Raw genomic sequence first — 11,196 nt, 5'->3', positions numbered from 1 at the left:
GATTGTCCGGATATTTGCAAAATAAATGAGATTATAAAATTTCAAAATCTACTAAAATGATTTTATCGCAATTAGGTACATGAAAATTCATGCAATTTTAGCTTCCTTACGTTAAACGTGACATTTTTCAATAAATAAACAATAAACATAAACGCACAAATAACAAAGATATTTGTAATTTTGTTTGAACGCCCATAAAAATCTATAACGATCAGCGAATCAGCGACGTCATTAATTCGTGTCCGCAAATCTGACCATTTATATCCCTGTAGCTCCGAAAGTAATGATCCTGTTACTTTTAGAAAATTACATTACTATTAGCAAACTCCCAATTTAAATACAATTTAAAACAACTGTCATCATCCCTATTCTTCCTTTTGTACATATAATGTAAGATTCAATACAATACAGTAGAAATCATAATACCAATGTCGTGAAGATCTCACGGTAGCGTAAACGTTACTAAGTCAAGGATTAATAGTATAGTTTATTTTAAAACGGCTTTATTTATTTACTTAACAAGTGCTTAGTAGTAAAACGTAAACTAAAACTAAACGAAAACGTGTGCGGCGATACCCGACGCGAGAATCAAACCCGGCGATTGACACGGTGGTCGGATGCTGTGTAACTTATGTCTTATTAGAACACGAGCCTGTGGTAGTCAGATCTTCGTTTTATAAAAGCTGAAACTTCAGTTCCATAATTGCCTATCCATTAGTCTGGTATTTAGACGGCCTCCATGGCGCAGTGGTATGCGCGGTGGATTTACAAGACGGAGGTCCTGTGTTCGATCCCCGGCTGGGCCAATTGGAGTTTTCTTAATTGGTCCAAGTCTAGCTGGTGAGAGGCTTCGGCCGTGACTAGTTACCACCCTACCGGTAAAGACGTGCCGCCAAGCGAATTAGCGTTCCGGTACGATGTCGTGTAGAAACCGAATGGGGTGTGGATTTTCATTCTCATCCTAACAACTTACCATCAGGTGAGATTGTAGTCAAGGGGTTACTTGTAAAGAATAAAAAAAAATGAAAAAACCTTATGACATTTGGACCGTGCTGGTTTTGGGAAGTAGGTTTCAAAAAACCAGACCAAGTGCAAGTATAAAACAAAGTTTGTTTATATTTTGCGTACGATATTATGAGAAGTCAAGTCTCCAATCGCCAGTAGCTTTATCAGGTACCTGCAGCTTTGATCTTTAATAGTGTTCTTGGAATAAAGTTCATTATCATCATCATCATCATCGTTATCAACCCATATTCGGTTCACAGCTGAGCTCCAGCCTCGGTCCAAGGCCAATAGTCCACCACTAGCTGGACCAATTTTGGATTGGCAGACTTCACACACGCAGAGAATAAAGAAAATTCTCTGGTATGCAGGTTTCCTCACGATGTTTTTTCGTCACCGTCTGAGACACGTGTTATTTAGATTCTTAAAATGCACACAACTGAAAAGTTGGAGGTGATGCCCCGGACTGGATTTGGACCCACACCCTCCAGAATCGAAGGGAGGGGTCATCATATCCACAAGATCAAGATTCGAACTCAAACCTTCATCAAGGTTGTTAATATCTATTAAGTATAGATTTTATAACATAAAAGCACTTATAAGGGAGATGTAGTTTTAAAAATGTCTTAACTTTAGGGAACTTATCGAAAAGGTATTAGTTTTAAAATAATGATATTAACAGTAAAGTAAATAAAGTAAAACCTTGCGGTGTCACCCGCGTAGCACCCCGCTTCACCCGCGTAGTTCCCGTTCCCATGAGAATATGGGGATAAAAATAACCTATGACACTCGTAAATAACGTGGCTTTCTATTGGTAAAAGAATGTTCTAAATCAGTTCAGTAGATCCAGATATTACCTCCTACAACAACTACAACTTTCCCTCTTTATGATATTAGTGTAGATATAAGCAATTTTGTATTACTAAAACACAAAAAAGTAATCCAAAACGCCAATTGGAATGCCATTTGTTTTATATCATATAGCAATCGTCGGCCAAAAGGAAGGCATCCACAGTACAGTACGGTGGTCGGTCTCGTGCCAAATTAGACTCGATAAAGTAAATATTTATCTAAGTTTCAATATAAACGTAGGAGGTGAGATAACCGTCAAATCAAATTGCTTTTTCGAATCGGCTGCGGGTGGTAGCGTAGTTTCTCGGATTTCAACCAATAAGCTTTTAAAGTTTTAATCTATTAAAGAACTTTAACGGGCTTCGAACTTTTCGTGAGTAAGTTTTACGGCGGAACTATTTTCAGTTATATTAATGGAAGATTTTTTTTAGAAAAAATTGTTGCATTTATTTATATTAGCGGACCCCCGCGGCTTCGTCCGCGTGGAAGTCGATGTAAACTTTCAACCCCTATATTACCCCCTTCATATTTCCGTTTTATCTTTAGGTACAAATATATAAAGCTGAAGTGTTTGTTTGTTTGTTTGATTCCTAATCTCAGGAACTACTGGTTCTATTTGAAAAATTCTTTCAGTGTTAGATAGCCCATTTATCGAGGAAGGCTATAGGCTATAATTATCTCCGTTTTCCTACGAAAACGGGATCCACGCGGGTAAAACCGCGCGGCGTCATATATAATTCGCCCATTAATCATTTTACAAAACTATAACTCGAAACATGAACCAATTATATAAAAAAAACCTCAACAAATTTTTAAACATCTACCCTCCAATATTAAGTTTGATGAGTATAAGCTTACAATTGTTACTTTCTGAGAGTTTTACTCTTTAACAATTAACCCAGATAAGACCGAAACCACTATTAATTGAAATCTTTAAAAAAGTTGTTTAATTTAGATATAATACCTACTCATAAAATAGATGAGAAATATATAAAAAAAAATATATTCCTTTTACTATTCTTTGTTATTTTTACCATAACAAAGTGCCATAACAAAGTCTTCTTACTTCGTTTCACCACAAAACATATCTATAATATAACGTGGGTAACGTGATATATTTTTTTTTAAATTGAGCGACCCATATGTATATAGGACAGTGGGCTTATCTGGGCTAATATTTTAATATGTTAATGATAATGTCTGGAACCGACGGCTGGGGGGTGAAAAGGGCTTTCTATTCATAAATTTAAAATTAGTAGGTACAAGGTAAGATATTGTTAGTCCTGCGAGGTAGGTAAGTAAGTCAACAAAACAGTTTCTTCGAACCAAATATTATTTAGAATTCAGTTTAAACAATAACAAGAACTAAGATATTCTCTCTATACTTAGGTATTTCTCTGCTTCGGTTGAACAATTTAGATTTGGTAAGGCATAAAACTTCAAAGTTTGAAACAACAAAATAACAACAAAATTTGATCTTTCACTAGTAGTTTAAGAGCACCCGCTCACTACAATCCCTATAGTAGGGGAGCCCGGGATGCTAAATTTGCAGTTACTAAAGCATAATTAGAATCGGTTAGATTTGGTAGATCAGATGATTGAAGAATAAATGGATTTTTTTGCTTTCAGCGATGGGGAAAAACTACAGACTTTAAAGGCAATTTTTATTACTTCGGCTTATTGAAATCATCGGAAAACATGACCGATTATAACACAGTAACACAGTAATAACACAGAAAACACAGTAATAACACAGAAAACATAGTAATAACTAGTGCTTCAACCTAATTGTGATATGAAGTATTGATAAATAAAGACTTACTATTATTATTATTATCCAACCTCCTCGATTTTACTCTCACGCCCGGTACAAAATAAATATATATAAGGCTAAAAGGAAAATAAATTATTATTATTCAGGAGATTATTTCGTTATAAATTAGTAAAAAAAATAATCGCGCTCGTGTCTCGATAACAGAATTATAAAAGTTTTACTTTGTAACTTTGGAGCCCTCCCATTCCATTACGTTACGCTCAAATCGTCAGAAATGCACACAAATGGTTGAGTATTTCTGTAGTTAGTTTTTTTTGGTTGCCCTAAATTACCCACCAATATTAAGGGCTCATACTTGGTGGAGGTGCCCAACAACGTGCAAGGTATAGTCCTTTATGTTCATCAGCCGCGCTCGAGTAACTGCAAAAATCTCCACTTCGGCTCCCCTACTACTAGTTTGCCGACTAAATTCGAGAGTATACGAACAGATATAGCGAATATATGTTAGCCCGCACCACTGTTTTCTGTGCTCGCACATCTTCTCCAACTAAATCGTCCAACTAATAAATTGGACACCGATCGCATCAGAATCCTGATTTCCTTTTGATTATGTACAATTAAAAAATAGTCCGACTAAATTGTAAACGTTTGCAATTTAAATGTTTTTCGGATCAGATTTGCGACGCTGCCGGATCCCTGAAAAACGCCCCATACAAAATGGTACATTTTAATGACGTCGTAGGTCATAATCATCGTTAGATTTGTATGGACGTTTGCAATTTAGTTGTTCGATAGTCGGCCAACTAAGAATTTGAAGCCCTCATTCGCAATAGATTTTGAAATTTTATAATCTTATTTATTTTGCAAATGTCCAGACAATTTTTGCTTTTTATGTAGAAATAAGTAAACATTGACCTTATTTACCTACATGAATATCATATAAATTAATATATTCAAACCTAGTCACTATCCCCATTTAGAAAACTGTCATCATCACTATTGGGAGTGGGACAATCTTGGGCTTTAAGAGTGTTGCGTTCGGTAAGTATTTATAAATAGGTACTCTAGTCGACATCCAGAGGTTTTCCACGCATAGTTCCTCTAGGAACAGGGGAAGGAAACGCCTATGTCGTGTGTTTTATTGGTAAAGTATTCAAAGTCGGTCTTATTCTTCTTCAATAGATTCAGAGAGTACCTCTAAAACCTCATATGCGCACTTTACCTCATCTTTCCAAAGCACAATTGAAAAAAGAAATTGTCACAGCTCATAGGAAGGATCTGAACCTTACACATAAACACACTCAAATCAACAAGCACCAATCATACTCGTAATCTACATTAACCCACACATATGCATATTTACACTTACATTGTGAATTTTATAATAAAGTAACAGTATACGGCTAAGTATACTGAAGCCGTGATAGCCCAGTGGATATGACCTCTGCCTCCGATTCCGGAGGGTGTGGGTTCGAATCCCGTCCGGGGATGCACCTCCAACTTTTCAGTTGTGTGCATTTTAAGTAATTAAATATCACGTGTTTCAAACGGTGAAGGAAAACATAGTAAGGAAACCTGCATACAAGAGAATTTTTCCAATTCTCTGCGTGTGTGAAGTCTGCCAATCCGCATTGGGCCAGCGCGGTGGACTATTGGCCTAACCCCTCTAATTCTGAGAGGAGACTCGAGCTCAGCAGTGAGCCGAATATGGGTTAATGGTAATGGTATACGACTAAGTTAAGTTAATGATATCACTAACTAGTACTTTAAAATTTTTGTAATAACTGTATTTTTTGTTTTTATTTTCATTATTTTATTGTTATATTCGAAACTGTATTGTATTGTTACCGTACAATTAAAAAAAAAACCGTACAATATAATCAATACCTACTGTAATCTCTGTGGCCTGTACAAGTTTATATGTATTCGTATAATCATGTACTGTAACGCTGTTGATTACAAATAAATAAATTAGTAGGCATACACGTAGTATACAAAAACTTCTCGTTTGGTACTATTAATTGGAATGTATTGAATAATTTCATCTTCAAATTGCATTTATCTATTAAATAGGTTGGTAAATAACGGTATGCAAAACTTGTTTTTTTTATATTCCATGCTGTATATTGTCGGTAGGTATATAGCTATATAACAATACATAATGTTGTATGGCTGTAGCTAGTTCTTTTACCGTTACTATCTATCAATAGGCACTTTCAATAACAGTTGGGGCAGAAAAATATAATTTGTACATCACGATTCACGCCACACGTTTCAATACAATTTTGATAAGTGAGCACTTCAAGTCATTATTGTGACATGCGAAACAGGATACGGAGCCCCAGGAAAGCATCGAACCCCACGCCCTTTCTCCCCTCCCTGATACGCCCCAGTCTGTCACAACTGTCATTCAAACCCTTATTGACTGCTAGTTGCCATCAAATCATGTTTACCCCCTCACCCTTCGAAGAAAAATGAACCGACAAAAATCAATTTTAGTTATATATTTTTGGTGAAAGTTAAATTGGAATTTTACGTTATTTACAACTAGCGGAGGCGTGGAATTCAGTTTTTCACAAATCCCGCGGGAACCATGGATTTTTCCGGGATGTAAAGTAGCCTATGTGTTAATCTAGAGTAAAATCTATTTCCATTCCAAATTTCAGCCTAATCGCTTCAGTAGTTGCAGCTTAAACGAGGAACAAACATAGGTACATACACACTGTCACACTTACACACAAACTTTCGCCTTTATAATATTAATGTGATGACTGCGAACACCTTTCCTCAACCCACAACCGAAGAAACTTCGGTGAGTCAACTGTTAGTTAACATTAAACTCATTATCATTTAACTTAGCTTAGGTGTTAGTACAAAACTGAAGCCTACTTAACAGGATCGACTTATCAGTACATGAATCATAGAACAGTGATTCAAATACTGACAGTCGAGCCTGTCAACTAACCCCAGGATGCTGCTGGAACTGTCACCTACTCTGCGCAACAGGAAAAGCTCCGCATACATATATGATGTATAGCCCTACGCAGTACTCAAACCCAGGACGTCATTATTTAAAGCCATGTAGACAAGCACAGAACCAACGATGCCTAGCTATAGTAGATCTGTATTAGAAACGACAGACAGACAGACAAACAGACAAGAAATCGAAAAAAAAATATCTACAATGTACACAATTTGACCAGTTACAATTTTATATTTATAAGTATAGAAGATATATTGTAATGTGAATTCAATCATACTGAAATTCAAGAGTTTATAGGGGATGAAAATTTGTCTGAAAGTAAAAGTCATTATATTTTTGAAAAATTATATATCATAAATACAACCGATTAATATATAAAACATTAGAATAAAATAAAATGGGGTTGAAAAGAGGAGATTTTTTAGGATTACTTTTTTTTTCGACAAGAAAGTTAATTCCAATGTCACACTACTTTAGTCCACAGCAATTACTTTACAAATCATACAAAAAGTAGGTGTTATCCATTTTAGAATGCGAATGATAGTGTTAACCCTTGAAACGGCGAACAACTTAATACTAACAATAAACAATCTCTTAAAAAGTTTTGGCAATCTTTTATTGATAAAGTTATGCTTTAATTTTTAAAGTAACATCATCAAGATTTATTTAGATTTAAGTAAATCGCCGGGTGGTTACAATATACTTACATACACACTCACACACAGGCATACCTACACACGTACACACACACACACGCAAACACGCACACAATTTTATCCTTATCCTCACCTCATAATTGCATGTTAGAATTATAAGAAAAATATGTATTACTTTACAAAAGTGAATGCCCATCCTAGACCTAGACTTACCCTAGAAAGCCAGGGCCGTGGATGGCATTCCCTTTTTTAAATGTTTGCATACGTGTATTTTAACATCCCGGTATTAAAAAAGAATGATTTATTTGTTAATGAAGACTAAAGACTTACCTTAAATATTACATCTCGTCACTGCACCGTCGCTGGTACGCTCGTAATTCACTCACTGGCTTATTTTCTTATGCATATGATACATGACTGCGTTCACATGCTTTCCATTCCGGTGCGCGAAGACTATTAGAGGCATTGGATAAACAAAGGATTAAATTATCGCGTTAAGACGGAGATAATCCGTACAGATGAGATGGTTGTTGACCTTCGATCCTCTAAGAAAAGCCGTCTGACTCATTCTGGTGTTACGTTTTCTTCGCTTTCTTCGAGTGTCAGAAAAATGATTTGTAGCCTGCATTCTTATGTGGCCATTTTTGCCCGACCGCACGAAAGGGTATGTTTTCGTGCGTATCTTGTATAAATTATAATAAATAAATTATTTTAGAGCTTAAAACATTTTTCAAACATTCTGGTTGAAACGGCATTTGCGCTACAATATTTTACAAGTGCGGAACGCGGATTACAATTTACAGCTGTAATAGGTACAAATAAAAAGTTAATGTTAAGTTAACATTTTAAAATTTATACTTACTAGTTTATTTTAATTTATAAGGCAGCAAATCAGTTTGATATGTGTGTGTGTAAAATTGGTTGTGTGTGTGTGTGCTTAAGTTATATTTTTCTTAATATTCGAATATTATGCACAAACACTTTTAGGTTACACATAACCCCCCATATTAGGTGTAACGCTCATGTTTCGCTCCACTCAGTTATAGTTTATAGCACTCGAAATTGTTGACAAATACCTATACCTAGGACATATGGTTCAGTTAGGTAGGTCCAATTTCGAGAAAGAGGTGAACCGCCGAATCCAACTTGGCTGGGCAGCATTCGGGAAACTCCGCAATATCTTTTCGTCCGAAATTCCTCCATGCCTGAGGACAAAACTTGGTCACTAACTTGGGCCATAACAAATGAGGAGTTCTCTTAACTGTCCTCCGTCTTCATCAACAAACCTCTAATGCGGTCACAACTCATTTAGGTAGAAAGTTCTCATCAATACAAATTACTCAAGCCTAAACACAAGGTAGTTACTGTGAACCGTCGAGGAGTTCCTTTAACTGTCCTTCGTCTTCATCACCAGACCCCTAATGCAGTCAATGATACAGCTGAATTTCGCGACGATATTTGGTCTGTGTGAAATGAACTTTTTGTTTTCACGAGTAAGTGTCCGCCCACGTGTTAGTTCAAGGGCCTAGTGGCAGTTTGATACTGTTATCGTCACAAAACGTAAACGCGAATTTCCAAGGAATTGTAACAGCGCCATCTAGTGGTACTACTGCACAACTGTTTCAATTCCATATAAATTTGCGTAAACGTCAACGTGATAGTAACAGTATGGAAATATTGAAAACTCCCACTAGGCACACATGTTGGGCAACTTGATTGAGAACGATTTACAAACACAAGGTATCTAAATATAGATATAACCATGTACTTAAATAATAAAATAAATATTGATGTGATATGGATTGTTATGTTTTATTATTTTATACCACGAAATATATAAAATTGATCCATGCACCGGGTGAGGATTTTACAACACTTTTATGTAGAGATCAATTTTATTCCAGCGTTTTATTAGGTGTTTACGCTTTGAAGTTTATTCAAGCTTAAAAACAAAATGGGAATAAAACTGAATTAGTATTTCACATTGAATTACGGTTGGTTATCCTACTTACTAGATGTTTATGGCGGAAAAATATACTATCCCTAGCCAATAACTTTGTCGTAAAATAACGTGCTACTCACACCATATCAGGGCGTATTCATATATACAGCAGTTTTTATATAATCTTATTCTTTTCTCTACTATATAAAATAAGTCGGGTTGTCCTTCCTGACGCTATAACTCAAGAATGCACAAACCGATTTCCACGGTTTTGCATTCGTTGGAAAGATCTCGGGCTCCGTGAGGTTTGTATCAAAGAAAATTAGGGGTAGGGTAGGGGTAGGATAGGGTTAGGGGTAGGGTAGGGATAGTGTATGGGTAGGGTATGGGTAGGGTAGGGGTAGGGTAGGAGTAGGGTATGGTTAGGGTATGGGTAGGGTAGGGGTAGGCGTAAGTCAAAGCGAAGCTTGACCGAGTCCGCTAGTAATTTATACAAAACAAAGACGAGTTTGTTACAACAGTTATAGCTCGAGATCTGCTGGGCCAATTTTCATGGCTTTTAATTCGTTGGATTGGTCTCCGTCCCGAATAGCAGAATACATATTAAAAACAATGAGTTGGGGTAGGGTAGAGTAGGGTAGGAGTAGGGTAGGGAAAGAGAAGGTTTTGGGTAGGGGTAGGAGTAGGGCACTTTTTTCCTATCCCTACCCTACGGTAGGGATAGGAAAAAAGTGCGCATAAGTCAAAGCGAAACTTGACCGGGCCCGCTAGTAGTGTAATATAAAACTAAACTAGTGGTTGTCCAGTGGATATGACCTCTTCCTTCGTTTCGTGGTTCGAATCCTGATTTCGTGATTCGTGGTTCGAATCTGCTCCGGAGCATGCGCTTTAACTTTCCGACGATAACCTCCTCCTTTTTTTTAAATCGGTTAAAAAATAGCTTAATTCTCCGAAATTCTCTCATTATAGTACAAGTTGTTATTTGCAACGTTTTGGCAAGTCTCCGTATAGAACGGCCGACTTGGCCAAAATTCGGTCAGCAGAACAGCACTATTATTATTACTATAAAATGTAACATTAGCATATCTACCTGAAACTTTAAAATAAATAGTATGTGTGCCAATATCAACATAGAGATGCAGAAAAACAATAAACGTAGCCGTAACGTGAGGTCATCGACCTATGTAGAGAGCTCTGCCAAAACAAGCATCCCTTGCCATCGAATACCAACGTGATGTATTAAACGCTGCTTGGCATATATGGAGTTACATCCTTCAAGGGTTTGAGTCCCGGGAAGTGCCGTAGGCTCCTTATGGGACCTCAGCGGCGTCACCGGGGGGTTTGGGCGAGGGCAGAAGCATCGCCTGATGGGCCCAAATTTCTTTTCATTTTGGTTATTGCATTCACTACTTGTTACTTGAAGGTGGCTGCCTAACTATCAAAATGAAAAGATTACTTATATTAATTATATTAGACATGGAATTCTTACGCATCTCTCGAATGTTATTAAATTGTTAAGTAGATTCATATATTGGGCTAAGAGCCTGCATGTCCAGACATACCTTATTTTAAAAAGGCTGAAAGTTCGTTATGCTAACCACCCACTGTCCAATAAGTCCACAAGCCTGCAGCGCTAACGGATTGACATCTAATACTTACGGTATTAACGGTAGCTAATTATGGGGTTTTAGATAGCAGAAAGTAGCAAGTTTCAAGGATCCAGATTCAATCGCTTAGTTATATAGCTTATTTTTATTTAGGAAATCATAAAACAAATCGCCAGTCACTTAGCTTTGGGGCTATTCCTCGAACAATCATGTCAATGTCCAAGTATCACTTGAACATTTGAGGATATTTGAATTCAATCCTACTACCTTCTAAATCAACCTCTTTCCAAACTCCATAATAGGCTACCGTAGGTACTTACCTATTGTAGGAGCATGAGATGTCACATCTATGAATCACATGAACTTTTTAGTTATGTGGA

This window comes from Bicyclus anynana, chromosome Z, assembly GCF_947172395.1.
Source record: "Bicyclus anynana chromosome Z, ilBicAnyn1.1, whole genome shotgun sequence".
NCBI lineage: Eukaryota > Metazoa > Arthropoda > Insecta > Lepidoptera > Nymphalidae > Bicyclus > Bicyclus anynana.
This window is presented reverse-complemented; position numbering follows the sequence as displayed.